This window comes from Megachile rotundata, chromosome 5 (assembly GCF_050947335.1).
Source record: "Megachile rotundata isolate GNS110a chromosome 5, iyMegRotu1, whole genome shotgun sequence".
Classification (NCBI taxonomy): Eukaryota; Metazoa; Arthropoda; class Insecta; order Hymenoptera; family Megachilidae; genus Megachile; species Megachile rotundata.
This window is the reverse complement of record NC_134987.1, coordinates 10,831,409-10,850,587: the sequence shown is the minus strand read 5'-3', so window position 1 is coordinate 10,850,587 and position 19,179 is coordinate 10,831,409. Positions and strand designations below refer to the sequence as shown.

The window sequence follows — 19,179 nt, the reverse complement described above, 5'->3', positions numbered from 1 at the left end:
GTCACTAATTCGCAATAATCACTTGCATCTTGCAAAACTGTTGTCCATAATTGAAAAATAAACTAAAATGAACTCAATGATGTTGGGATAGAAAATTTTATAGATTCTGCTGTTGTTATAATTTAGTTGTAAATATTAGCAAGGTTATATTTCAATATTGTCTTTTTAGGAATTTTAGTTTAAAAATTTAGAGTGAATGTTTATTGCCCTTGTACCTTATGAAAATTCTGAATATATTTCTCCAGTAGATTATATAAAAACTTGTGCTTGATAATAAATGAGTATTACAAAAAAGATAAAGTGCTCATTATAATCTTTTCTCTGCTTTAGAAAATGACATAATAAAAACCAGAAGATTAATCCATACATAACTGAGATATCTACCAAATTAATTTATAAAATGGCATTCGATAAAAAATGGCGGAAAAGAGACTTAACCAGAAGTCTGATCTTTATGAAATTTATTAATCTCAAGAAACTTTTACAGTTTTTCTAGGACAACATACGAGAAATTTGCGTGTACAATTTGCGTCAAGATTCATAAAAATTACACACGTCCTAGATTCTCTAAATCCGCAATTTTTGCGTGAGCCAACGTGATACTTAAGGTGACCACCTGTTATTACAGCAACCGCAGGGAATTATACGGGTTGATCAATACCGAAGCTCTCCGAATGTTTGAAATCGCACGTACTTAGCAAAGAAATCGATCTCTCCACGATTTCTGATCGCTTCTGTAAATATTAACACGATTTACTATAATTAGCTGTAAACGCAATTGACATAATAACGAGAACAATGACAGCCAAGCAAGCGAAGAGGTAAATGATTCAGAAGTTGAAATCGTCATGATCGTTATCTGAACAAATGAATTTTTATCAGTTCGGTTTAACATCGTTTGCCACGAGCTATCGTTTATAAAATCACTTGCTATAGATCGTGCAATTATAAATTATTTCTTTATCGCGGAATAAAATACTTTGCATTGTAAATTATTTATTTTATAAGCAGGCAAAATATCGTTTGATACATTGTTAATATCGTGCGAAAGTTTGGAAAGATTTTTATCTGTTTCGACGTGTATCAAACGGAAAATTATAGTCATCACTCATGGGTGATAAGCTTGTGAACGTATGAAAATAGCTGAGTATATTTCAACCTTATTGATTTAGCGATTGAATAATGATACGCTATGTGAAGTCTTACTGTTTCATTTCTACGTTCTGCTTAAAGACTCATTTAAAAACTTTTTTGCTCTTTTAATAACTCAGCAAATAATAATTCGAATAACTCAATTACTAATTGTCCCAATAATTTTCTTTAATAATTTGTATAATTAAAAGAGAAAATGCAGAAATCATAATTGTTTACGAATTCGATCGTGCTACCATTATATCAATTACAAAAAAATTTTTAAATAATCTTCCAAAACACATGTGCGAATCTGACGTTAATCGATAAAACATCGTTCAAGGCAATTGAATTCAAGAAAAAAGCGAGATCAAATTAGCTTTTGCTTTAAAGTTTTTGTCTAATTTATATCTTTTTGCGGTACGTACATTAGAATGCATTTGTGGTTTGAATAATGACACAGATGACACGTGGTGCATATATAATGCTCGTGCCAACGCATCGCGTCAGTCATTGAACAGCGAAAAACGTTAGAACGAATCATGGAAGGCAGTAATTAATTTTTGAATATGTGTGATTAGTAAACAATAGTAACGAAGAAAACAAACGACCGTTTAAGCAGCTGAGTATCTGAAACGTAATATGACCCGTAAAGATATGCAATCGTAAACTGTATGAACACAGAGAACGGTGCTAGTGAAAAGACGTGTACGTATGTACAAGTTTGTATCTCACTCTGACATTTGCGACATGTGAAAAATGCACAGTCCATACGAGATACGAAGGTCGTCCAGGGGTTAATTTAGATATACATAACATTGTTTCGATTGGTACGCGAAATCAATTCCTTTCTGTTTTAACACTTTGACGGTCATTCGTGCAATTTTTATAGCTAACTGTACGACGCACCGTATGCGTCGCGGCTAAGTCGATATTATCGATTGAACAGCTGCCGATATGCATGAATCGAGATGTGCATGTGGTAAAATAACAGGTTAGGTACGTGAAGATTGCAGTGGTATAATAAAATTTAAAATAAATATAAAATTTATCGTGTAATTTTATCTATAGTCTTGATATCGAAACCTGTGATTTAGAGAATATGCAACATGCGAACCTGACATTTATAGTTGCAATATCTTGTTAAATTAATGTAGACAAAATAAATGAGTTTCAAGATAAAATTTTATTTACCGTGGATAAAATTTAAATCAGTAAAAGCTTGAGTGGGAAGAAATGTATCGATCTGCAAATGATATCTTAATTTATAAGTCAATAATTATATACAGGCAAATATTCGATATCTTATACGCCGACGTGTCAACAACCAGCTTCTGACGCTCAACAGATACGCGTCGTTTTATAGATTATTTCTGTTTACAGTCTAACAATAAGTGCCAATGTGGCAAATACCAAAGATATTCTAGCGAAATTAATTTAACGTGGTGCATTTTGTTAGAGAAATATTTATCTGTTCAAACTTTAAATTTAGTTGCGTATAACCAAACCTGAGCGAACCTAACCTCGTCGAATTTACCTAAACCAACCTGACATATTTAACCTATTAACCTGACATATTTAACTTAAACCTATTTACTGTTGAATAGATTTATTTACTTATTGTTAAATAGATTTGAATAATATTGTTCATTTTAGTCAGTGAAAGTAATTTTATCATACAAATTTATTTATTTCTGTTTGAACTTCAAATCAAACCTAACCTAACTGAACTTAACCTAATCTGATCACCAGGTATACAATATAAAATGGAGCTAATTCATTAAACTTTTTTAAGGATACTTTACCATCAAATAATTATAAAAGTAGTTTATATTAAACTTTATTTCCACAATGCTATAAAATATAATTTATATTAAACTTGAACATTACTGACCACAAAAAAATTGATTTTTATATTACCAAAATTCTCAAGAATCTCGAATTTAATCTTCTCTCGAAGTTTACTGATTACAAACTAATCTAAGACAAAAAATCAGATAAAATAAACTTTATCAAATAAATTCCGGCACTTTGCGCAAGAAGTATTTGAAAAGTATGACCGTTCGAAAAGGTGTAACGAAAAAAAAACCGAAGAAAATGTATCTGCAGAGACAGATCACGATGGCAAATGTTTAACGACGATAAGGAGCAAAACCTATCTGACGGGGCTGTGTATATCATAATGCGAAACGTAATACGTTATCAAACATTCGAGATAACGAAAATTCATCGGTATTACACGGTAAACGCCAGTCATCGTTCCAAAGGTGACTAATAATTTCGCATCCTCCTCGCGTCGATGAACACATTTTCCACACCCTAATGAGATTCACCCTTTCTTCCTTGAACAAAGCTGCCACGTCTCAAACAATTTCATTCGCGACAACACTGTACGTTTCAGTCCCTACGAGTTTCCTTTCAACGGTTCCTTGGGTTTTATAAACGGTGTTCCCATCGAATATCGTTTTACGACGAAATCTTCGCTGATACCACCGCTCTTATCATCTTATCATCTGCCGGGTTTTTGAACGACTTGTTGCTCGCAAATATCAAACTTCTGCGGATACTATCTGACTTTCGAGGAATTTTCAGATCGAGTTTACTACTCGATAAATCCGAGCGAGTTGCTTCAAGGATACCTTAATTATTTTTTGGTGCAATATCTTTTTGTGTGCTTGTTATGTGTTTCGGTTCTTGAGTTGTTTGGTGAAGTTGGGGAAGAGTTGGAAATGTGGAGGTTTAGGAAAATTGGAGATTTTTGAGGAGTTTTAGAGGTTTGGGATTTGGGAGTGTGGGGAAATTAGGGATTTGAGGATTTGGGGATTTGGGGATTTGGGAGTTGGTAATTAGGAAAATTTGGAAATTGGGGACTTGGGAATTAGAAAAATTTGGAATTTGGGGATTTGGGGATTTGGAAATTTTGGAATTTGGGACTTGGGAATTAGGAAAATTTGGAATTTGGGGACTTGGGAATTAGGAAAATTTGGAATTTGGGGATTTGGGAATTTGGGGCTTGGGAATTAGAAAAATTTGGAATTTGGGGATTTGGGGATTTGAGAATTTTGGGATTTGGGACTTGGGAATTAGAAAAATTTGGAATTTGGGGACTTGGGAATTAGGAAAATTTGGAATTTGGGGATTTGGGAATTTGGGGCTTGGGAATTAGAAAAATTTGGAATTTGGGGACTTGGGAATTAGGAAAATTTGGAATTTGGGGATTTGGGAATTTGGGGCTTGGAAATTAGAAAAATTTGGAATTTGGGGATTTGGGACTTGGGAATTAGAAAAATTTGGAATTTGGGGATTTGGGAATTAGAAAAATTTGGAATTTGGGGACTTGGAAATTAGGAAAATTTGGAATTTGGGGATTTGGAAATGTGGGACTTGGAAATTAGGAAAATTTGGAATTTGGGGACTTGGGAATTAGAAAAATTTGGAATTTGGGGGCTTGGGAATTAGGAAAATTTGGAATTTGGGAATTTTGAAATTTAGAACTTTAGAACGGTGTGAAAATTCACCACATAAAATTGTGGATCCTGAGAAGAAACTCAGATCTCTGAAAATGAGGGGAGATTCATGGACTACGAAACTTAGAAAATACATAAAATCACCCTATCAAAGTACAATCACAATCAGAATATCCCAAAGAATCCTTCATAAGTAGCTATATTCGCGTCGTCCATTTTCACGTCTAATATCAAGGATTCGTTGACGATCACGTACAAAGTGTGTAACAACCCGCATAAATCAACAGTTGACACGTTCGCTAAGATCGTCGTATCAATTGAACACAGCTTCTTCCAACAGTCGTATAAACGATTAACACGATCGTAACGACCATGATCCCGAGTTAATATTGCTCGATTGTGCAACTATTGACCCAGAAATAGTTTGCAGAGAGACGTCGCCGAGTCTCGAGGGTCAATAGCTCGAATTTTGTAGCACTTTCTTTCAGGATCCACAAACTGTTCGAATAAAGAACGATGAAGAGAATTGGCCAACAGAGATGCTGCACATCGGATATTTTTGTACGGCATTCTGGGAAGTTGAACAAAGGTGGGAGGAGAAAAAAAGAAAAGCCATACGAAAGAATCGACAGTATGCAACGAAAAACAGACAGAGGATGGTCAACAGAGATACAGCATTTTCGGATACGTTTCGATTGCACGGCCGATGACTCACTTCCTTTTGTATCACTCATGAATAACCATTCTAACTTTATCGTCGTAATGAAATTCTGCCTTATGACACGAGTCTAGATTTAATAATAATTACGTCCACCGCTCGGAATAATTTAACCCTCGCCGAGACAGGGACGCGATTTAAATTTAATTTTAGACCCTTTTACATTTTCATTCCTTGAATTTTAGATTAGTCGTTTAGATACCGAGTTAAGTTTCAGCGATTAAGTTTAATCGGCACGTCGTGTTTTGTAGATATGGGTCAAGATTTATCCCGTTTGACGGTTACGAATCAATTATAAGGCTTTGTTGCTACGGAGACTTTAATTGGTAAATGTTAAGTAGTTGATAAATATTGCTATTTTCTCTGGCAATGTGTATTGGTATTTTGAGGAAATATTGAACATTTTTAGTAAAATAATTTTGTGTAATGGAGCCTTGATAATTTAGATATTTATGAATCTGATTATTTCAGAATTCGAGAACCGAAAAATTAAGAATTTCTTTCAAAAGACAATGTAAAAGAAATTTGAAAATTTAAAAATACAAAATCTAGAAATTTGGTAATTTTGATAACTTGATAACTCGGTAATTTTGGTAACTTTGATACTTTGGTAACAATTATTTCACTGGTCTTTTTGTAAATAATTAATTACAAAGATGCAGATATCTATTACTGTATATTGTACATATATATATAACATATAATACTTCTCATTAAAGTACCAAAAAGAAAAATACACTTTACAGCAATATTTTTGTTCTCACTTATAATTGAAGAAACGTAACCTGTGTCAATATTTCTTTCGCTAACTGTACGTTGTAACAGCTACTGGGTTCAATGTACAACACTTCTGGAAACATTTCTGAATTGTTACGGAATATGATTCTTTAATTGCTTTCGCTTGCGTATTTTAAACGCTTATCCCGTTACCTCATCAGTACAACGGCTACAAATGATAGGGTTCGTTACCGTTTCACTTGACCACGAAACATTGTGCAAGACAAAAAGCTATTATGTAAATCATTGCTATTCGATATAATTAGATAAGGAATCAAACTTGCGATAAATGAGTTAATCAACGTATGAAGAATTTATGGAAATTAAATAAGACAGTAGTTGACAAATTTGTGGTATTCGTTCTGGGTGTAGTTTTGAATTGATGGTATAGGGAAATGAGGGTCTAAGTGTATGGGAATTTGGGAGTATGAGAATTTGGAGGTATAGGGATTTGGGTACTTGGAATGTAGGGATTTGGGACATAAGGATTTGGCATATAAGACTTTAGGGATTTGGGATATAGAGATTTGGGACCTGGAGATTTGGTAATCAAGAATTTGGGGATTCAAGAATTTGGTACTCTAAGAATTTGGGGATACAACAATTTGGGGGTTCAGGAATTTGGGGATCCAAGAATTTGGTACTCTAAGAATTTGGGGATACAACAATTTGGGGGTTCAAGAATTTGGGGATCTAAGAATTTGGTACAATAAGAATTTGGGGATACAACAATTTGGGGGTTCAAGAATTTGGGGATCCAAGAATTTGGTGCTCTAAGAATTTGGCGATACAACAATTTGAGGGTCCAAGATTTTGGGATCTTGAGATTGTACCCTTAGGAATTTAGCATCTAGACATTTGAGATCCAGCAACTTGGAATTTAGAGATTTTTAAATTTAAGCATGTGGAACCTAGAGATGTTGGACCTAGAGGTATGTGACATAGAGCTTTGGAATTGAAAAAAGTGTTTTCTATCTAGAAATGTTGTAAGCTACATATCTCAAGAACCATATATATAAAACTCAAATATTAGAAAAGTCTCTCCTTGCTTACAGACAACTTCATACACAAAATGACAAAGTTGCAGAGTAAACTAATTTTGAACATTCATCAAATAAGTATTAACATCAACAGAATACTGACAACGTTCCTCAACACTTAATACATCTCACAGAAAATTGTAACACATACGACAAATTATAATAGTCATTACACAGAGGCTTTCCACATGCAACCTCGCAAATGAGAGATGTTAAACGCGACAAATTTTACCTTTCGAATGTTAATTATCGCAGTTGTATGTAAGCATACATTATGTATAAACGAAATGAATGGTAAGTCGTGAAGTTCATTATATCGATGAATAATGCGAGCGAGTTTACGTCTAACGTTTCATCTGTTTCACAATGAAAGCTAAAGTGTGCTCTTCATTTGACGGAAGCTCATTTAGAAAACAGTCGGCACGCATGATGCATACATTCGTGATATCACGATTGGACGACTGCCAAATGTATCCTTGCATGGTCCACTTTTACTCGGGTTTATCGCATCTCGAACATTTTCTACTATAATTCTCATTTAATCCTCAATTTCTCTTCTATCATCAATTGTAAAACATATTGAACGAGTACAAATATGTTCAATGAAATAACTGTACCTTTAATTTTTTTTAATTTTTCATTTGCTGTTCACTAAAGAGTGAAGTCTAAGATGAGACAAATCTGACTTGAACTATTTTCTAGTTTTTATTTCACAATTGTACAAATGTATTTTCAAATTTCTTTTAATTTTTTTACCACCAAATTTCAAACTTTTCCATAACCTTTTCCAATTGTATTTAGTATGACAGCTACTCGAACGTTTAAATAATTTTTTTGTTATAACAAGTTCTTAATTGCTGCAAAACAAATTAGTCTGAACTTATCTATTTGTAAAAATGTGTTTGAAAAAAACAATGCTAATTTTTACGAAAGTAAAGAAGCTAAACTACGAGTCAACATTATACATTTTGTTCAATTTTTACTGATTGAACAGAAAAAACCTGAGGCACCTTCTGTCTCGGGCACAACCGAGACAATAATAGGCTGAAAGCGTAAATGCTCGAAAAGTTACGAGAATTTATGGGTAAAGAAATTTCTGTCGACGATGCTCCGTCTGGCAAATTATGACTTACGATAACGACACGAGAGGAATGAAAATAAATGACGATCATTTAATCACGCTGATATCTTGTCGCGAACGACCGTGCAAACTGTTAACGTTTCTCTCATCGATCGCTCGTTGTTACAATAAACTCTTTTCAGTCTTCCTAAGATATTGATCCTGACAAATTGTACAGATTCGTGATATACCATGGATCCCTTTAATCGTCGGATCGAAAGATAAATAAGAATGATATAGTTGCATTGCAATCTAAATGCAAAGATGTTCTGTTTTATTTTTAAAAATATAGGGAATATAAGTACATATGTATACATATATACTTATTCATATAGGTATATATAGTATACATATAGGTAATTAAAATTGTGCAGCACCGTGTAAACATTTTTGTCCAAGATATAAATGCAGGTAAAAGATAAAACTAAGTTAAGAATAAATGTAATGTATTATAATTGTACTTTATGGAGCAACAATTTTATTGTCAAGAAGATAATTGTACAGTCCTTTATAGCTTTAAGCCGGCACACAAATTACCGTGTAATCGTGTAAATTTTTTTCTGACAACACAATAAAGATAGCTGAAAAACTTGCAAAATGAATATAGAAATTTAGCACCAATAATTAACAATTCACGTGAGGTGAAATATTGACAATATCGTCCAAAATCATAACTCGATAATTTCCTAGCATCTTCGCAAAAATTTACATATCGCCAGAAATTTGTTTAATGCATTTTCATATGCATATACTACCGATAAAATAATATATGTAAATGCATGAAAGATATATATAAAAATATATTTTACGATTTGGTGTCTGCGAACAGTACCTTGAAGAGCAGCGGGAGTCATGTTTACGCATATCAGAATGATCATCGGCTCCACGATCTCGTCGGCAATTATCCAAGGACTTCTGTCCACTGGGGGATCACCAAAACGTTATTTCCGGTCACCGTGCAAAACGTCACTGGTATAAAAATGTCGGAAACACTCGGAAACTGGTTGGTCGAAGCAGCACTCACCATCCGTTCGGACAAGAGAGTCTTGGTTCATTGATCACAGGTAGACCCTCCGGTAGGGCTTCGGTTCGAAGCATTGTCCATTCGGCGTGGCTTATAAACGTAACGGCGAATTGATCCCAGTGGGTCAAGGTTACTAGAAATCCTTCAGAGCGATCGACCACCTTCGCTCAGGAGATTCAAGGTGTCGGACACGAACCGAATCACGTCGGCTTTCGAAATAACCTTACCCTCGAAACTTTCGCGAGCGAATGTCGAAGCTCTCGTTTTAAAAAAAATATCGACCTCCGTTTCAACCGTTCGAACACTTATTTTGGATCACGACGATGTCTCACTGAACGTTCGCGAAGAATTCGACGCTTAGAAAAGAGCGAATCGCTGACGCAGGCACTGGGATCTACTCGGTGTAGAAAGAGGCACTTGATCAAGCTTGAAGTACACAGGTATAGAGGTATAGTTATCAAAGAAGTTGGACGAACTTCGAGTATGCAAGTTCGCGGCGCGATGTGGAGCACGAGGTTCTCGTGTTCCTCGAATCGAGCGAAGCGTTCCAACGTGGGCACCGATCTGAAAGGCCGTCCGGTCGGAAGCTTACGCCATTCTCGACTGACGGGCAAAACCGCGAGGCGGCATTTCTCCATCGGTGCGCGGCCCGATCTAGGGAAATACCTAATGGTGGGGAGAACGCCGGCAGGAAAACACGAAACCACGCCGGAGACACGCGACACTTTGACTTACAACTTTATGCACTAGATTCCACGGGACGATACCACGTATTTTACTATTCGATTTTCCAACTTTTAACTTTTGTTATATCCAACTGGAACTTTAGAAATAGGCACGATTTTAATCATTTTTAACAATTGGCTAAGGTACTTGACAAATTTGAGAATTTAAAAAATTTATAAAATTATAAATATTTATGAAACCCTAAATTTAACGTGCCTCGGCCGTGATCAATTTTACTCAAATTTTTAATACGCTTCAATTTGGAGTTCAAGTTCAATTATAATTTGCATAGTCAACAATTGAATAATAACATAGTGAAATAACATTACAATTTTTTTGTCTATTTCAATATTATAGCTTAATTGGACAGTTCTGACTGACGCACCTGACAGATAAGTCATAGTGGAAGGGGTTAATCATTTCCTATTCAAAGTTAAAAATCCAAAAATAAATTTTTACGCTCTTAAATTCTCAAATCCTTAAATTCTCAAAATCTATTTGAAATGATCCAAATCCCCAAAACTCAAAAATTCCACCTATTCAACAATTAAGAAACCCCAAATATTTTCGAATTTCTCTTCCGCTTACCGCTCTGTCACAAAGTGGCAATATATCAAGCGCCTACTAATCGCCGACGATAAAATAAGCAAATCATAGATATAACAGCAGATATCTAATTATAAACCGTTTCAAGAAGATAAAATATCAGTATTTCGATGAATTTTTTGTTGACCAGGTAAACATGACGTCAATCACATCTTAAGCACAATAAAATTACACCCGAAGAAACCCCTTTGCATACCGCAACCTTTTTATTCTTTTTAATTTATGACAATAAAATCTGCTGTGAAAACACACGTGTTAAACAGATAAGCAACGTGAATTTTACTCGTTAAGTCGTTTACTATTACTATTTAGTGCTATGCTATCGCTATTTTATGATTGACGCATATATGTTTTCCGAAGGAATGCTCTGCACCGATTTCTGTCGTTGAAAATGTGATAGAGATTTGATCGCTATTTCATATCGACGCGGATACAAACGATTTAATATACCTTTTACTTTTAACACAGTGATGTTAATGTGTTTCGTGTCGTTCTCGTGAACGTAGGTCCGAGAGTGACATTTCTGATTTCCTGTCCTAGTCGTTAGAGAACATCGCCTTCGTCGATGAAACGTTTTTTGACGATCACTGTTTATCGACGGAACGTTGACATATCCCGGCGATTTAGGACAAAAGTACGTACTTTGGAAATGTCGTCACGTGGCATTTGTAAAATGTCACCTGTACCATTAACAAGTCCGTTTAGAAAATGGTCTCGCGAGTATTGTCCGACCATTGTCACCTCGGGGCGCCATCGTTCGAGACTATGCATGTCCTAATTTTTTCTATTTATAGTTTCTATACTTTTACAGTCTTTACAAAAATTTTGGTTTACAAGTCTTTAGGCATTGCGTTTTTGCATTCTTTAATTCGGGGAGTTTAGTAATTAAGAAATTTACAAATATTCAACGTCTGTAGCTTTCGAATATGACAATTTTTAAATTAGTAAATGTTATGGTCATATTATCAAATAAATGAAAATTTGAAAAATTTTAAACTAGCAAATACTTAGTCAAAGATTACTAAAGATTACTAATTTAAAGATTACTAAATTTCCAAGTTACCAATATAAAAATTTGCAATCACCAAACTAGTAAATACTTACATAGCTGGAAACCTAAATTTCCAAATCCTTTAACTCCTAAAATTTGAATTACCAAGTATAAAAATTCCCAAACTCCAAACTAGCAAATACCCCAATAGCTAAAATCCTAAATTTCCAAATCCCCAAATCTTCAAATATAAAATTTCCCAAATTCCAAACTAACAAATACCCAAATAAATAAAATCCTAAATTTCCAAATCCCCAAACCTTCAAATATAAAATTTTCCAAATTCCAAACTAGCAAATACCCCCATAGCCAAAATCCTAAATTACCAAATCCCCAATTCTCCAAACATAAAAATTCCCAAAATCCAACTAGTAAATACCCCAAATAGCTAAAATTCCAAATTTCCAAATCCCCAAACCTTCAAATATAAAATTTTTCAAATTCCAAACTAGCAAATACCCCCATAGCCAAAATCCTAAATTATCAAATCCCCAATTCTCCAAACATAAAAATTTCCAAAATCCAAACTAGCAAATACCCTAATATCTAAAATTCCAAATTCCCAAATCCCCCAACCTTCAAATAAAAAAATTCCCAAATTCCTAAACTCCCAAACTCCAATTCCTTGTCAAACTATTTACCCACCAAATAACATCCCACAAAAATCTGTTGCCATAATACTCTTTCAACACAGTAATATCTGTCCGTAACTTCCGCTACTACCGAGATTAGTACAACTTCTATCGTGAAGAGTAAACACAATTTCTCAATTAAGTTTTGTAACGCTGTGAGACGTTACAAGGCGAATAAATGTCGATCGTGAATTTCCGAATTTCGTAGAATCTGATAGTAAAATTAGGAAAGGAAGATGCGAACGATGTAATCTACTTAACATAATGCATGTTAGGTACAAGTTCTTCGCGGAAGCACATCCTCATTAGTCTACCGACTGAGCTGAACTGAAAGTAGCTACGATTACGCTTTTGGAGTCCTATGGAGAAGTTAATTGAAACGCTTTTGTTCTTCTGATATCGAGGTCACGTATGATTATTCATTCCGTTTCCTTCCTTTCAGCCAGTCCGTTTAAAATTGATCGCATAATCACTCGCATTAATTAATATCTCCTGGTATTCCTATCCACTTGTTTGTTGCATGACTTCACTTATAAAATTGACGAACTCAAAGGAACGTTTCAACTCTTCGATACTTTGACGCAAATTCTCTTGTGACAAATAGTCTTTTGAAATAGGAAATCCTCATTTGTTTTTCTTAGGAACTTGAAGATAACGTTTATACTTGGATTTTTTAAACATGAATTTGTGCAGCTGAATTAAAAATATTTATCAGCAGGCTCAGAAGGGAAAAATATCGATATACGCTACGAGGAAAATCATCTCCATATTTCTTATTATCCGATATCTATAATCGGTGATCGTCGAAGGCGACGCAGACATAACAGCAACGTTAAAAATAACATTTCATAAATTCCGTATTATTCAATCACTATATAAGACCAAGATTAGACAGAAAGTTGTGACAACGTTGAGTTAGCTGATTAGTTGACCACGGTATTTTTTATTTGTAATAAATAATGTTTAGTTAAGAGTAACAATATTTTGTTTAGAATTAAAGAGTTTATTAAGTACAGTAATTCATTCAAATTCACAATTGTGGTAAATATAATATAATACTGTTTAAAATATTCTTCATTTGCTCAATTGTTGTATTTAATATATTGCAGCTATTTTTCATTGGAACTGTTTGAATCGACACATTCAATGCAGTAATATTCCTTATCTCCCGCATCTATGGATTGTTTACTCCCATACTCATTATTCCCATCGATTGTAACTTTCGACCTCGACCGCTGATGTTACAATTGTCCCAACCATGCGAACAGAGATCACGGATTTTCGCTAACTAAATACCTAAGAATGTTAAATAACGATTAATCATTTACGAACATTAAATATTACCAAAATACTTCCACAAGTACTTGTCACAATTTTAGTTACTTTAAGAAATCTGCAAATCACTTTTGTCAGAGTTAATTGCACATCTAAGTGATTAAAATAACAGTGCGGTAACAGTAGTTCTGCGTGAAAAATCCAAAATTTAGTACCTTCAATAGATTTTGAATTATCATAGTATCTCTGTCCACAATATAAAAGCTTAATTTCCAATTCCACATTTCAACCATCCCAAATTATTCAAAATACCGAAAAGGCTAATCTTCAAAAATGTATGATACAATCAGGTAATTGAGCATATGAATTAAAAAAGACGCGACACTGAATGTTTAAATACATTTCCATTTCAGATAACATATTTTCCAGCGACCCAACGTGACATAACATATTTACGACCACAGAATTTTTATCGGATATTCGAATTTGTAATAATTATATTGTCAGAACGTTCTCTTCCGTGAATAATTAAATCATAAGGTAACGACCTGGAACGTGGTTTTCGATGTTAAGTAATATTTATGAATAATACGTGAAATGGAGTGACCACGATCGCGTGCCGAACGAACTAATGAACAGTTCGACGAAACGTGCTATCGTCATAGTTGGCCCTCGTGCGTTTTACGTTTGAGTCTACGTCAAACACGATCACGTCAAACTCAATGATACATTATCGCAAGATGACACGACTGTGTTCTGTTTGCTCTGTCAGAGTGAATTTGTTTCATTCAATCCGAATACGTCCGGTAGAGACCATTTGCCAAACCACGTGTCCGACTACCTTTCAAACATAACTGGGTCACTCGTCTTCGAACGGTGAAGAAGGGTTTCCGTTAACCCAACATATTTCTCTGCTTAAATTCAATTTTAGATCTCCTTGTCAGACTTAATATCGCTCTGCGTTTTGATTCTTTGAACTGTAATATTTGTACGATTTGTTTCTATACTTCGAATGTTTGTTTATAGTTCACATGTGATAAAGTCTTCACTGCCAACTATTGGGGTCAATTTCCATTATATCTACAATTTCTATTATAATCGCATGATCAAGGACACCTAACATTTAACTTTCTTTTGCTGTCTTAACATTGTAGCAATTAGGTGCGAATGACGCAACTGCAAAATTGTAGGTTAATGGGTTAATGTCGTGTGACATTTTAGCGATGGTCAATCGCGACCGTGAGAACGTCACCAAATCTGTAGATTTTTATTGTAACAGTTAATTGTGTTTCTGCTTTGTCGTCCACTTAAGTTTTAATGTGTGTTCTTATTTAGACAAACTTACACGTATTCTCCTTCTACATATTCCTTTTTTCTGTATAAAGATGTTCACCTTGTAAATAAAGAAGTAAAACATATGTGTAATTTTCTTCGTCCACATGTTTCCTTTAAGAGTGCTTAACTGACAATAAATAAGTAAAATATGCAGCCTGCAATTTTTGTTCTGAACTATTTTTTATTTCCATTTTTCCCAAGTGTACTCATATGAGTACATTTTCATAAGACACAAAATGTGCACATGTGTTCCCAGCGTACTCATATGTGTATTAAAGTTTGTAACATGAAGATATGTATTATTTTTATTATAACAAAAGGTTTCATTTGCTCAGTAAAGTTGTATTGAATATTTGTACAAGCAACATTTCCTTTTTTGCCAAAAAGAAAAAAAAATTTTGTGGGAGCAAATGTTAAACAGCTCCACATGTGTGAAAAATCACACACATCAGTTAACACCCTTTTTTCCAAAAATCTTCCACTCTAATCCTAAGAATTAAAATGAACGTCCGATAACTCGTGGCACGAACTTTCGTATTACAATGTCCGTTGTAATAAAGGGGTCAGTATTTACCCGTGGCGTGCACGTACGAGTTATTTCATCCCAATTTCCATCGGGAAGCGTTTTAGCATAGGAACGAAGGCAATCGGTGTTTACAGGCGAACAATCGCGAATAGTCGAGCGAGATTCGCGATTCGATGAAGGGGTCAGTTCCGACGACCTGCGACCTTAAAACGCAATCATCGTTCGACACGTTTCTGAACGGAACTCGAACGAGATACGGTTATTAATCGTGAGAATAGCTCCTGTCCGCGATTTGTCGATCGACCGGCAGATACCAATCGTTTCCTCGGCTAATTAGCACACGAATTAAAGTACAATTTGCCAGTGAATCGCGTCCGTTTTCGAATACCGTGGCGTGACTGATAATTACCTTATCTTTGGTGCACCGTGTCACGCTGACACTGTATCAGCTCGCAAGGCCACAATGTGTTACGAGCCACTAAAAGGGGTAAAGACAGCCGTTCATTATACTTCTGAACAATGGATGCGTATGTAGGACATTGGTTTTGTTAACAGTTTCGTTCCTTGGAGAACGATGATCACGCAAATGTGACGCGACACTCGAAAGATTAGATTAACTTGATCACTTAAGAAAATACGTTCCTGGGAAAATCATACGATGATTATTTATTATTATTTTCTGTGAGAGGATACACCTATTTTTGGTGAAGATAGGTATTTTAGTATTTTCTTAGGAAATCATACAAATTACCATTAATTGAAGCAATAGATATAGTTCAACGTAAGTTGGGTTTGGTCTCATTTGAGCCCAAAAAAAATGCTAAAAATTTATTATTAAAATTTTTCAGTACAACAAAAAATCAAGAATATAAAAGTTCTATTCTTGCATTGTTATCAAATGTTCACTCATATCAATTTCTTTATCTACTTTAAAAATTATGTAAGAGTGAAATTTTGTCAATTGAGGAACAGGTGTACAATTGATTTTAACTTTGTTGTGGAGATACTGAGAAATCTAACAATAAGTTAAAAGATTACTGAACCAACTTTACCTCGATTCTTGTAAAATTTTAATAAGTAATACAATGATGGTGAATTTGTTAGATTTAATTAAAAATTAATCTCTTATCCATATTATCGATGTTTCATTTCTGTCGTAATATCAACATATTGAGATATGAAACGCTTCTGCTTTTCATGCAAACGACACATGATACGTATACACATATCAAGCTATAACGCTAGATTAATATACCTTTCAATGAGTAATTAAACTGAAAGCAAGAAGTGCTTACGCACGATTAAGAACGACGAAGAGTTCTCGATCACAGCGTCACGATTCCACGAAACGGTGGCTCGTTAATTAATTTTTTGAGTAGCTTGTAATATTTATTTTCTTATCGAACTAGTACTTTTCGAATCGTGGGAAAAATGTTTTGTTAATATTCTTTTTATATAAAGGAGTTTTCAGTTCAGCACGTGTTGAAGTACAGAAATTAAATGCAATAATTTTTGTATTTAATTAATAGACTGCGGATTTTATTTTTATATTACTATATTTATTCTTCTGGGATGATTTAAAACAGTATGGACGTGTGAAGATGGGAAATTTTCGAATTTAAAAAATTTTAAATTGCAGAAATTTCAAATCTAAAGTTTCAAATTTAAAATTTGGGAAATCTGAAGATTTAGAAACCTGATATTTTTGTGTAAAAATTGAAAGCTAAAAATTCAGAAACCTAATAATTTCTGAATTCCTAAATTTTTTAATTTCCAAACGTGAAAATTGATGAACAAAAAATTTACAAACCTAAATTTGTCAATTTAAACTTAAAACTGAAAACGTAAATCATCGAACATTCTAATAAATTTGATAATTAATAATATGTAATATAACATCTGATATAAAGAGTGGCAAAACTATTAGTAAAGTGACTAACAGTATGACCACAACTAACAAAATTAGAAATTGATACGACAAAATAAATGGGAAAAGATAAAGCAAATTATTTACAGGGCAAATTCCTAGAAACGACGAGGTGCATTTTTTTGATTTTCTTATCGTCGCGTGATAATCTTTTAGGAACGCAGGTCTAATAAAAAAAGCTGAGGATTAGGTCACGCTTAGATCGAATAAACAGAGGCTAAGCTAAGTAGAACAGTATCTGTGATTGCTTGCCGCACCCTCTTCTATCTCCGGCCCTACCCTTTCGGTCAGCACAGGGGGGTTGCCCCGGTTACAATGATGCTCTTTACGTCTTTGATGTTGTCACTCAATTCTTTACAATTTTATATTGAAGCGAACCCCATTGCGCGTTATTCGCAATGGACATGCGAATTCTTTCAATGGAACGACTAAAATATACGTTGAAAAAGTTCAAGGGCTGTCTGGTCTTTGGATATATTTTTTTTAGTTGTATCTTCATCGATTTTTACCTTGAATTCCCATAATCAGTTTGTATTTTAAATATCTTTAATCAATGTACATTATACATTTTCCTGACGAGTTTGAATTTTAAATATTCTTCATGAAGTTGTATTTTAAATAATCTTCGTCGATTTGTGTTGTAAATATTCTTCATTAAGTTGTATTTTAAGTATTCTTTACGAAATTCTATTTTAAATGTCATTAATCAGTCTGTATTTTATATATCCTTTATCAATTTACATTATACATTTTTTAGATCAGTTTTAATTTTAAATATTCTTCATCAATTTGTATTTTAAATATTCCTCATGAAATTGTATTTTAAATATTCTTCATGAAGTTGTATTGTAAATATTCTTCATGAAAATGTATTTTAAATATTCTTTATGAAATTGTGTTTTAAATATTCTTCATCAATTTGTATTTTAAATATTCTTTATGAAGTTGTATTTTAAATATTCTTCATAAAGTTGTATTTTAAATATTCTTCATGAAATTGTATTGTAAATATTCTTTATGAAATTGTATTTTAAAGATTGTGCTTGATGTAGTATATAAGTAATCCGTTTTTAACACACTCTATGAAATATCAAGTTCTTACACGTTGAATAGTCCATTTAGAAACATAGAGAGTGTGTTATGATTTAACGACGTTAAATCGTTATCTGGTGATAATTCAATATCGAATGATTACATGAATGAAAGAAAACGTGAACATAGGTGAACGATTAGATGAATGGATATACCAACGCATGAATTTATGAATGACTCTATAAGCATGAATCTACGTCATAAATCTATAATGCGAGTTGAACTTATTGTTTCGTATGGAGGTTACATGCCAATAAATAAATAACGGGAATAAATAACTGAATGGAAAATAAAGAATATTCCTTTTATTGACAAGTTATTCAATTTTATTGAGAATTTGAAAATTATGGGATTTGAGGATTCAGAAATTTAGAAACTTAAAAGTGTTTAGAGATGTGAAAATTAAAAAATGTTAAAACTTGAAAATTTAAACTTTGAAAATTTAAAAATTTGAAACTTTGAAAATTTAGAAATTTGTGTAATTTAAGAACTTGAAAATTTAGCAATTAAACAACCTAAAAAATAATTTTGAAATACAATAAAACTCGATTTCGAAATTCTATTAGAATCCGAACTCACTGAATAAACAGCGCAATGCAAGTCGTATTGTTGGATAAGAAAAAGCAATTCTCTTCTAATAAACCCAGATGTTTTCTCAATTAACCTGACCGTGAAAGATTAATGGGAACGCGTAAAGCTCGAAACGAGCACACGCTTGTCTGATTTAAATCG

General features: G+C 33.6%; 1 protein-coding gene across 9 annotated transcripts in view; it reads right to left on the bottom strand.

Moving 5' to 3' along the window:
• ATP8B (ATPase phospholipid transporting 8B) overlaps positions 1-19,179 on the bottom strand; it is a 69,867-nt gene that overhangs the window by 35,589 nt on the left and 15,099 nt on the right. Inside the window, exons 1-2 of one of the 9 annotated variants that reach the window (XM_076532090.1) lie at positions 9,278-9,888; positions 9,086-9,175 (exon numbers count right to left, since the gene is read on the bottom strand). The exons of 7 other annotated variants lie outside the window; for them this stretch is intronic. The gene's annotated coding sequence lies outside the window, so the exon portion shown is untranslated. Of the gene's footprint in view, positions 1-9,085; positions 9,889-19,179 lie in introns of those variants that run through there. One more of the 9 variants, XM_076532089.1, reaches the window with a different exon arrangement.